The sequence below is a fragment of the Rattus norvegicus genome, chromosome 4 (genome assembly GCF_021556685.1).
Source record: "Rattus norvegicus strain SHRSP/BbbUtx chromosome 4, alternate assembly SHRSP_T2T, whole genome shotgun sequence".
Lineage (NCBI taxonomy): Eukaryota > Metazoa > Chordata > Mammalia > Rodentia > Muridae > Rattus > Rattus norvegicus.
In genome coordinates, this window is record NC_141537.1 from 5,852,123 (window position 1) to 5,864,111 (window position 11,989).

Genomic DNA, 11,989 nt, shown 5'->3' on the forward strand with positions numbered 1-11,989 from the left:
ATATGTATATTAAAGAAAAATTTCCTTTTTTATTAGTGTGATTTATATGTAAAATGGATTTAGATTAGTCATAATATATACATATACCGTAAATAAGATATTAACATGTATATATACTTACACAAATATGTATAATTATGCATATAACTTTATATATAGCACATATATAATACATTATATGTAATAATATACATAATTGTGAATGCAGGTGTGCATTGTGGTTCTTTTGTTTCTACCTCAAACAAACACAAACAACAACAACAATGTCATTTTGGTACATATGAAAATCAAGTACCTAGAGTTTGCAAAATCTAAAAATAAATAGTCATAGATGATGAATTCATTTTTTCCTTTTGTTTTTACAAGTAGGTCTTGAATTTATTTTTTTTCCCTCACAGATTAAGGGCACTGAGTTTTGAGTGTTAGGTAGCAAAAGACAACAATCTTCTCACAAGCACATAAGTTTTTTTTCTTTACCAAACTGACATTGTTGTTGCTGTTTGTGTTTTGTTGTTGCTGTTGTTGTTGTTGTTTTCGTTGTTGTTGCTGCTAATATACTTGTTTGTTGTAAAGGTAGAAAACCTAACAGAACCCCAAGAAAGGAGTGAGAGCAAAAGAAAGGGAACCAGTAAGAAGAAGGAAGTAATGAAGGCCATTCAGTTGTCAACTGGACTGTATCTGAATTAACTGAAACACAAATTGTTGGTAACACCTGTGTCGGATTTTTCTTTATTAAATCATTTGTAGTGGGAAGACAACTTTTATTCCGGGTCTTTGGAACTCCTGATTCCCTTGCCTCCATACTCTCTGTACGGATATTACAAAAAAAGAGCCACGGTATGCAGCTGTATTCTCTTCTGTTTTTAGTATTCATTTCAGCAGTATATAACTCTTTTAAACAAACACAGATTTTTTTTAATTTAGTTGTAGATGAGGTTTTCAGAGAATAAGCAACCAGTGCCAAACCTAAATTTTACTTCATTGAAAATAATGAACATTCGCAGAATGCATAACAATTAAAATGGTAATGAGGATACACTAGTGTAAAATAAATAAAAGCCACAGACAGGTTAGTGAATAAAGTGAAATGTCTACTGAAAAGAGGCAGACTGGGTTTCATCACGAGATATGGGGCTCTGCATTTTTATGCTGGCAAAATTAATGTAAAGTTAATGGGAGAGGTATTTCATCTTACTCTGCAGGTCAGAAGTCTGAGATACTCTTTTTTTTACCCCACTGCACCCCCAGATACTCTTATTGAAAGCAAAGTATGACATCTGTAGGACTGTGTTCCCACCTGCATAGGTAGGTCTGCTTCCTCCTCATTTTCAAGTCTTAAATCGGGCTTGGCTTACAGGTTCTTCTAACCTGGGCACATTGAATCCTTCCAACACGACATTATACTTCCTCATTGTTAGGTACTCATGGTGGAGATTGAACCAATGTAGAAAATCCACAATAATCGACTCTGAAACAAATCTTTTGTCTACAAAGGTCTTTAAAAGCTTTACACATTTATGTATGAATATAACTGGGAGAGTGTCATAACAGTACTGATCAAATAAAATTTATTAACTCTAAACAAGGCACTAATTAAAAAGAAATCCTCAAAGTAATTTAAAAAACAAAAACAAATTCTGTTTTCTACAAGAAATCAATTTTAAAAATAAACTTGCAAGAACAAACCATAGAGTAGTGGTTTCTAGAGCCTGGAAAAGGGAAGAGAGGAATAAGAGTTGGTTAAAGGAAAATCATACAATTGGAAATAAAAAGTGACTTCTTTTTGTTTCTTTTTATTGAAATAAGATTTTATTTTATTTTTTATTTTTATATTTTTCCTCCATCTTTATTAACTTGGGTATTTCTTATTTACATTTAAATTGTTATTCCCTTTCCCGGTTTCCAGGCCAACATCCCCCTCCCCCTCCCCCTCCCCCTCCCCTTCAATATGGTTTATTTTAGGGCAAGGCTTGCAAGGATCATCCCCAAACTTGGATAGTCCTGTTGCTAGTTTGATTCACTCTGTGAGAGCAGCATGTACTTTTCATGCACACCAAGCCTGGGATTGTGAGTCCCAATGTGGTCTGAGGTCAGCTTGCCCTGAAGGTCTGATCTCCTACCAAGTGGGCTGGTGGCAGCAGGTGTAGGTCTCAGGTGGGGTGGCAGCCACAGGTGCAGGTCCCAGGCAGTGCTGGGGCAGGGTGATTAAGTCTTAGGCCAGCCTGGGCTATCTCTTCCAAAACCAAGTGGAAAACACTCTTTTTAAAAATAAATGGCATGGCCTTTATTTCAGACAAAAGCATGCCCAGGAAGACTCCCCAACTAGAAATTAAGGTGGCAGGAACTGATAAGACCACATCCCTTTTGAGCCCTGACCAAAAAAAAAAAAAAAAAAAAAAAAAAAAAAACAGACACTTTGAAAGATGAGTCAGTGAGAAATAGTTTTAAAAATTAAAATTGAGATTCGCTCCGAGACTCCAGCCTGCTGTGAGTTGAAGCGACCCTCCCACATGTGCGCCCTCCGCAGTCCTCTGCCTCGTTGCCGCTCCGTCTCCCCAGAGTCGCCTTCTCTCATCGCCGCAGCCATGAACCGGCAGCTCAACGGCTTCCATGAGGCATTCATTGAAGAGGGGACATTCCTTTTCACTTCAGAGTCTGTAGGGGAAGGTCACCCAGATAAGATTTGTGACCAAATCAGTGATGCTGTCCTTGATGCACACCTTCAGCAGGACCCTGATGCTAAAGTGGCTTGTGAAACTGTTGCTAAAACTGGAATGATCCTTCTTGCTGGGGAAATTAGATCTAGAGCTGCTATTGATTACCAGAAAGTGGTTCGTGAAGCCATAAAGCACATTGGCTATGATGATTCTTCCAAAGGGTTTGACTACAAAACTTGTAATGTGTTGGTTGCCTAGGAACAACAGTCACCAGATATCGCCCAAGGTGTTCATCTTGACTGGAATGAGGAAGACATTGGTGCAGGAGATCAGGGTTTGATGTTTGGTTATGCCACTGATGAAACTGAAGAGTGTATGCCTTTAACTATTGTCTTGGCACACAAGCTAAATGCTAAACTGGCTGAGCTACGCCGCAATGGCACATTGCCTTGGTTACGCCCAGATTCTAAAACTCAAGTGACTGTGCAGTATATGCAAGATCGAGGTGCTGTGATTCCCATCAGAGTCCACACAATTGTCATATCTGTTCAGCATGATGAAGAAGTTTGTCTTGATGAGATGAGGGATGCTCTGAAGGAGAAAGTGATCAAAGCTGTTGTACATGCAAAGTACCTTGATGAGGATACAATTTACCACATACAGCCAAGTGGCAGATTCGTTATTGGTGGGCCTCAGGGTGATGCCGGTTTGACTGGCCGAAAAATCATTGTGGATACTTATGGCGGTTGGGGAGCTCATGGAGGAGGGGCCTTTTCAGGAAAGGATTATACCAAAGTGGACCGTTCAGCTGCTTATGCTGCTCGTTGGGTGGCAAAAACCCTTGTTAAAGGAGGTCTGTGCAGGAGGGTTCTGTTCAGGTCTCTTATGCTATTGGAGTTTCTCATCCATTGTCGATCTCCATTTTCCATTATGGTACTTCTCAGAAGAGTGCGAGAGAGCTATTAGAAATTGTGAAGAATAATTTTGATCTTCGCCCTGGGGTCATTGTCAGGGATCTGGATCTGAAGAAGCCAATTTATCAGAGGACTGCAGCTTATGGCCACTTTGGTAGGGACAGCTTCCCCTGGGAAGTGCCCAAAAAGCTTAAATATTGAAAGTGTTAGCCTTTTTTCCCCAGACTTGTTAGCGTAGGTTACAGAGAAGCCTTCAAGCTCTGAGGGAAAGGGCCTTTTTCCTAAATTTTTCTGTCCTCTTTCAGCTCCTAATCAGTTGCAGTCACTCTAATCAATGACATGAATTTTAGTTTTGTTGGGGACTGTAAGTTGGGCTTGCTATTCTGTCCCTAGGTGTTTTGTTCACCATTATAATGGATATAGTAAGCATAGATGACCCATGTAACTGCCTAGAAACAAACACTGTAGTGAATAATGCTTTGAAATTGAACCTTTGTGCCCTATCACCTAATCCTCCAAAGTCCTAATTGCAATTACTTTCCCACCAGATGCTGAAAATGTCCTTGTAATGTGCATGTAAAGTACTTGTAGTTTGACTCACAGCCCTGTCGGCATGAATTTGTAATGTCTTGAGCTCTATTTATTGAATGTGAAGCCCCCTTCCCTTATCCTCCCTGTAACTCAGTCATTTCTAATTATGTAGTTCTTTGTCAGGGAGTGTTCCTATCCAATCAATCTTGCATGAAACGAAAAGTTTCAGTTGGAGCTCTAGCCTGACTTAAAGAAAAAGGCAGTTACAATTAAACCATCTCCCTGGTGCTTATGCTATAAATTGCCACCTCAAACAGCACCAAATCAAAATCTCTCCACTTTTCAGCTGTCTTTGGAGGACGTACGTAATAAGGTTTTATTTAGTAAACCAATCCTATGCATGATTTCAGCACTAGCCAAACCTCACCAACTTTTAGTCTAGAAAAACAGGCACTTGGCACACTTATGATGTCATACAGAGAAGTCACAGGGCAGTACCCGAGGGTCTGTAGGTTGCACACTTTGGTACCAGGTAACTTTTTTTTTCTTTATAAGAAAGAGTACTCCACACTGCACAATAGCTCCTTCCAGGGTTTTAACTTTGTTTTATTTTCAAAACCAGGTCCAATGAGCTTTCTGAACAGCTGGTGTAGCTACAGAGAAACCAGCTTCCTTCAGAGAGCAGTGCTTTTGGCAGGGAGGAGGAAATCCCTTCATATTTGAACATTTTCTAATTGCTTATTTATTGTATTCTGGGGTATGGCGTAAGTACAGAGAAGCCATCACCTCAGATGGCAGCTTTTAAAAGTTTTTTTTTCTTTGACACCATGATTCCTTTAACATGTTTCCAGCATTCCCAGGTAGGCCAAGGTGTCCTACAGAAAAACCTTGGATACCTACAGGGGGTCTGGCTGGTGTTAACAGAAGGGAGGGCAGAGCTGGTGCAGCTGGCCATGGAGAAAGCTGACTTGGCTGCTGTGGTACAGAGAAGCCAGCTTGTTTACATGCTTATTCCGTGACTGCTTGCCCTAAGCAAGAAAGTGCCTTTCAGGATCTATTTTTGGAGGTTTATTACGTATGTCTGGTTCTCAATTCCAACAGTTTAATGAAGATCTAAATAAAATGCTAGGTTCTACCCAAAAAAAATTAAAATTGAAAAGTCGTCTAAGGTGCAACAGCTTTTATAGTAAATGTACATTTATAAATAAAAGACTCAAACTGAAAAAAAAAGAAGGAAGATGAGTCAGATGAGCATGGGGACAGAAAACAGGTCTCACTCCCTGCAGCCAGGGCTCCAGGGACAGAGTGAACTGACCCTCCTGGGAGGAGTCCAGGGTTCTGATGCCCATGAGTCTTTGCTCAGGTCAGTGTGCCCACATAGTGAGCAAGGACCATAATTATAACTCAGGCAAGATGAGACCATGGCTCCATCTCAGCCAGGCAGACATAGTATATTTGAACCTATAAAGTACACAGAAGTGGGAATTCTGCCATGGGTGTAGCTAGTCCATTGGGAACTGAAGAGCTGAACCCCTGCAGGATCTGCAGGAGATCATAGACATGGTAGAGTGACAGATGTTGCTGATGACCCTGTTGTCTGTGAAGGTGAGCATAGTTCAGCCTCATGTGAACCTGTGTCAACATGTGACCTTCTGTCAATGTCCTACCCCACCTGAGTCAATCTGGTGCCCACAGATGGAGAACAACCTGGCTCTGCTGGAAGAGAAGGCGGAGAAAAATTTGGCAGCCATATGCCATGAGAAGGAGAGGCTGCAGAGGCGGGCACTGGAACTGCGGCACCAGCTGCTTCTCCAACAGAAACATCAGGAGCTGGTCACTGTCCTTGAGGCCCAGGTGGATCTGAGCATGGTCCTGAATTACTCAGGGCACACAATGGAGGGAGAATCAGGGTGTTACCATTTGCACTCTCACAACTCTGCTCAGGCTCCTGGTGTCAGCATGGTGCTGTATTAGGAAGTTTGAGAGGAAAGAGTCTGTCTGACTTATACTTCCCTATCACTGAAGATGGTAAGGAACTCTCACAGGGCAGGAACCTAAAGGCAGGAGCTCTGATACAGAGGCCATGAAGAGTCCTGCTTACTGGCTTGCCCCCCCCCCCCCATGGCTTGCTTGGCCTGCTTTGTTTTAGAACCCAGGACCACCTGCCCAGGGATGGCACCAGGAAAATGGACTGGGCCTTCTCCCATCAGTAACTGAAAAAAGAAATGCTTTACAGCTGGATCTTTTGGAGGCATTTCCTCAACTGAGGCTTCTTTCTGATGTCAACTTGACACACAAAACCAACCAGTACATACTGTATACGGATACCTGTCCACAACATGTTGTGAAGAGTAATATTTGGTACCTTGCAGTTCTAGTGGAAGGAAAATTGGCTGCCACCCTACTCTGGTGCTTAACACAGCAACTGTGTCCCATCCAGGTCAGGTCAGAGTGGATCCTGTTGCTTGGACAGGCTGGTCCATGAGGCTGGAGACATGCAGTGCCAGAGCAGGGCTTAGCGTAAGCAAGGAGACTCCATTTCACAGATAGTTCCCTTCTGTTTGGGTGAGCACATCATGTCTTTTTTTTTTTTTATTAACTTGAGTATTTCTTATATACATTTCAAGTGTTATTCCCTTTCCCGGTTTCCAGGCAAACATCCCCCTCCCCCCTCCCCTTCCTTATGGGTGTTCCCCTCCCAACCCTCCCCCCATTGCCGCCCTCCCCCCATAGTCTAGTTCACTGGGGGTTCAGTCTTAGCAGGACCCAGGGCTTCCCCTTCCACTGGGAGCACATCATGTCTTACTATGTCCCCTACCACTTGCAGATTGAGGTGCTGAGCCCTCTTCAGCCTGTGTTAGAATGCATCCAAGAGGAATACAAGACACAGGGAAGAGCCCTGGACACCACACAACATGAGCTGCCCATGTAGGCTGTCTACATGGAAGGAAGTGGGCAGAAGCTCCTAGGTAGGCATCTCCATGGCAGAAAGGAGCCCCAAGACTCACATGTGACATCCTAGTTGCCTCAGCACTGGCTTGGACTCAGAATCCATGTCCTTGCCAGTGTGGGTAGGAAAATGGGCAACTGAATAAGAGATTCTTTCCCCGGACTGTTGATCTCACAACTGGATGTCACTGGGGCAGAAGGGGTTCCTGAACTGGTCCTGAGCCCTGGATCCTACCAGTTTGGTAGGAGGGTTGGTAAGGAGGTCAATGGTAGACCAGTGCTAATGCATTTCGGTGATTCTCTGGAGCAGCCTATTTCATGGGGATGGTTTAGCTATATGGGGTTTGCTTACTGCTCTCTTACTCTCATGTCTAGTGGTTGCTTTCAGAACCCATAAGCATATCTGAAATTAAAGACCTTGAAGTTTCTTCTAGAAGTAGCAGAGTGGGACTGTTGGGAGTGATGCCCTTGAAGCCCTCCATTATTGATGTTATTATTATGGTTAGAATTAAGTGTGACTAGGTTCATGGAAAATCCCCACCCAGCTGCAGAAGACTAATACAAATCTGGTGGTCAAGATGAATAATGATATGATAAAGCTCTGACCTTGCTGAGAAATACATCTGACGTCAAGATGCCCAATGTGACGACCTGTAACCTTTCTGAAAAAAAAACAACATCCTGCTGACTAATAGATATGACAAACCTGTGACCTTTCTGACATCCTGTCATTAGCCGATTGCCTGACCACACAATATTGTGTCCTTGGCCTGCGTAAATGTTTCTTACTTCCCCCTTCCCTCTGTTACCCCTGTTATGGTATAAATTCAGCCTTGGGGAAAAATAAAATTGTTGCCTTGATCAGACTCTTGTCTTGGCATCCTTCTTCGTGTCTCTTATCCCCCATTCTCTTCCAGGTACCCTCAGCCCCTTCGATGACATGGGACTAGGCACTGTTGTATGTGGGACACCCCAGCTCTGGAGGACTGAGGCAGGAGGGGATCACTTGGGTTCAGTGGTTAGATTTCAGCCTGGGCTACACATCATACCATAAAATGTACAGTGGCTTACATCTACCTTTTCAACACATGGGAGCCTGTGAGATCCAGTGTTTCCTGAGTTATGAAGTGAGAGCCTGGTTCCAGTGTTGACCTGGAATGTGCAGACATCCTCCATAAACTAAAGTCCCAAAGCTGTCTTGCTGCCCATCTCTGGGCTGTGCACCGACTGCCAAAGTGAAGACAGAACATGTAAGTAATGGGGATTTTAACCCCCTTGGCCTGTGCTTGGTTGCACGTGTAGGGCAGGCCTGGGCCTGGGACACTTGTGGTTATCAACACCTCTCATAGCTGTTGCAGGTTCAAGATACTTGGGACTTTGTAACAGGAGACCAGGAAGGAGAGGGTCCAATGAAATAAAAGAGGGTGATAGAGAACAAGAGGACAGCTGGCAGCCTGGAGGAGCCTCAGCTCTCTTGACCCACCAGGAGCTCTCCTGGGAAGCTGTTTGTGTAGGTATGTCCTGTGCGTCCCAGCCCTGGGCATTCACTTTCCAGCCTGTCCCCTTGGCACTCACAGTTGCCAGGGACAAGTGAGATCTCTGCTGAAGCTCCTCTCTCCCTTTCTCCTTTATCTCTGGAATCTGAGAGAAGAACCAACTCTACCACCAACACCAACCTCAACAGCAACTCCAACCCAACATAAACAAATGTTGCTTTGGTGAGCATAGATCCACTATAATGGCCTGTGTCTCCACAGATGATCTGGACCCAGCCCTGAGGACCACCCTGCAGCTCCTGTATGATCTAAGCATCTGCTATCCAGATGCCAGTGCACAGGTGCAGGGAACCAATACACAGCAGCCTGGAGGCAGTGGACAGGTTCAGGGAGCCAGTGCACAGCTGAATTGCTGGCTGAAGGAACTGAAGGGCTTGGTCTCTGAGAAAGACCTGAAGCTCCTCAGGTGTGGGGCTGGCCTCCGTCTCTAACCTTCCCCCTACTCCCTCGATTGTGCTCCTCCATCCTTTCCTCTCTTTTCTGTTAGGGTGCTGAGGATCTCAACTGAAGACTGGTTCTATCTGTATTTGAACTTATAGCAATCCTCCTGCTTCAGATAGCAGGCTTCTATAACACCAGACATTACACCCAACTATTGTGGGTTGGAATATTGTCTGTGTGACTATGCTTCTCTCTCTCTCTCTCTCTCTCTCTCTCTCTCTCTCTCTCTCTCGTGTATGTGTGTGTGTATGGAGAGAGATGGAGAGACACACACTGAGAGAAAGAAAGAGGGAGGGAGGGAGTTAGGGAGGGAGAGAGAGAGAGAGAGAGAGAGAGAGAGAGAGAGAGGGAGAGAGAGAGAGAGAGTGTGTGTGTTTGGTATTTGGGTATTTGGGCACATATATGATGCCAGGGCATGAGTCCAAAGGGCAGAAGATAGCTTTGAGAGTCTGTCCTCTTTCTTCTATGTGGGTCCTAGGGATTAAAATGAGTTCAGCTTGAAGGATTGGTAGTAAGCAGCTTCACCTACTGAGACATTTTGTCCACTGCAAGAGAATCTTGCTGTCTGCTATCACAATGATAAACGCATTTAAGTAGATGAATCCTAAAGGTCACTGCAGGGACTCTGAAGCATGCCACACCCACCACTGCCCTATAGGGTAGGTCAGCCATCACTCACATGGACAGGAGAGGCAGGTCTTTGTCTTGCTTCCACTATCTGGCCAGCACACAGGTTCCCCTGTCTGTATCCTGAGTGGTAGAGCAGAAATCTACATTGCGGCTCATGCCCTCAGTCACCTAGAGTCTGTTAAAGTCTACGTGGACACCTGGTCATTGGATAAAGGGATAAACAAAAGCATGACCATATAGTGATGGGCTAAGGCTCACGTCTTGGGTTCTTTCCAACAAGGTCTCCTCATAAACTTTGCTCACTGTTGAGGGTGTGAAAGGCATGCCACTGAGGTCCCAGATACTCAGGAGTCTGGTGCAGAATGAAGACAAGCATTCAAAGCTGGCTGCTGCTAGCATTATGGAGCGACTATATACAGAACTCTTGCTTGATAGGCCTTAAGACAAAGGTCTGCCATCTCGGCTACCTGGAGGGCTGAGGCAGTTGGATCATCAGTTAAAGATCAGTCTGGGGAACTTGGATTCTTTCTCAAGAAGTAAAAAAGGGGAAAGATTACAATTCATGCTCACTTCCAAAAACACTTAGGGTTGTAAGATGGCTCAGCAAATAAATTCTGAAATCAGTTCAGTCCCCAGGACTGACTTGAAGGAGAGGCAGACTCCTGTAAGTTGTCCTTTAACCTCCACAGGCAAGCAGTGTGCTTTTTGTACCACACACAAACACACAGGTTTTGTTTTATTTTTCCTAAGGGTTCCATTACAGTTTTTGGCTACAAGCAAAATTGTCCCTTCTCTTTCTCTGTCCACAGATTTCTCGGCAAGGTGGTGAAACTTTCCTCCCAGGCCAGTAAAGAGGCAGCTTTGACAAACCAGTAAGTCTGGGAAGGGGCAGAGGGCTCCCTCACCAGCAGCCAGGTGCAAACAGGTATGAAGTAAGGACTTTCCAATAATCACAGCAGACTAGTGCCTGTGTGTGTGTGTGTGTGTGTGTGTGTGTGTGTGTGTGTGTGTGTGTGTGTGTGTGTGTGTTGGGGGTGAAGGAATGTGCTCATTCAAGCACATACACATGAGAACTCACAGCATTCTGTCCTGGACTTACATACCAATTCCAGGTTGTGTACCTGTCTCCTCACTGTCCACTCTATCAGCTCTTACCTTTGGTCTCTTAAGGCCCAATTCATGAGTACACGGCCTTTCACCCCAGGTCTGTGATCAGGGCCCAGGTGCAAGAAGGTGGAGCACAATTCCTTGTTAGTTTATAGAGGCCACTTTTGCTGCCCAATCTTCCACAAACAGGACATATCCCTTCTGACTCCAGAAAGGATTTGCCCTTGAAATCAGACCAGGGACACTGTGCAAAATAAAGGTCAGAAAAAGGTCAGTAGGCAGGAAGCAAGGCAAGGAGGAGCGGGAGGGAGGGATATGGGGAGGTGTGAGGTACGTGCAGGGTTGCAGGCAGCTCACAGAGTAGAGCAGGGTAGCATCTCTGGTGTTGGTCTGTTGCTCAGTTTCAGGGCAGATTTGTGCCGGTCTTTTGACAGTTTTCAAATTTTGGTCTGTGGTAGGGACCAAGAATCCCTTAAGGCACATATTCAAGACTGCCAAACTTCAGACCAAGTTCTGACTCTTGAACTATAGATTGGTCTCAAACTCGGGGTTTGAGAGTTGCCATGTCCATTTAGTTGTCCTCTCCAGAGATTGTCCCCACTACTGCCCCTGTCTGTCCAAAGCTGTGCCACAGCCATCCCAGTGCAATCCCTGTGCTGGGCCAAGAATAAGCTGGCCTCTGATCTGCTGAGAAGAAGCTGCTCACACTGTACCACAACCTATTGCTATGCTATGGGTGGCCCCATATCTCAGGCCCAAAGCCAGCAGTGGCTTAAAGCAGCCCAGAAGAGCCAGTCAGGTGAAGATTTGTCTCTAGTGTTAGATCTGCTTAGCCAGAGGTGGCATGGGAAACACAGTGTGTCATAACTTTCTGATATTTTCACCAAAATATTTGACATTACACAGTTCAATGTGTTTAGTCTGTTCTACTTTGTACTTGCTTTATTTTGTTACAGTAACACAGTACGTTATCATACTATAACATTTTACTATAACATTTACTATATACATATACTATATAACATTACGATATAACAGTTACTATAACATTTTACTATAATATTTTACTACAACATTTCAGAGAATGCAGTACAATTCTTTATAGCTGAAAGTACAGTAACATAGACTCTAGAGAAAATACAATAAACTGAGCAATTCTGTGTGGTACTCTTTGTTCTAATAACTCAACTTGTTTTCCTGCTTA

At 44.2% G+C, this 11,989-nt stretch overlaps 2 pseudogenes; both read left to right on the top strand.

The window, feature by feature from the left end:
- The first annotated feature begins 2,301 nt into the window (after window positions 1-2,301).
- Window positions 2,302-10,940, top strand: Haus8-ps2 (HAUS augmin-like complex, subunit 8, pseudogene 2; annotated as a pseudogene).
- Window positions 2,462-4,182, top strand: LOC147994653 (S-adenosylmethionine synthase pseudogene; annotated as a pseudogene).
- Window positions 10,941-11,989: the final 1,049 nt, after the last annotated feature.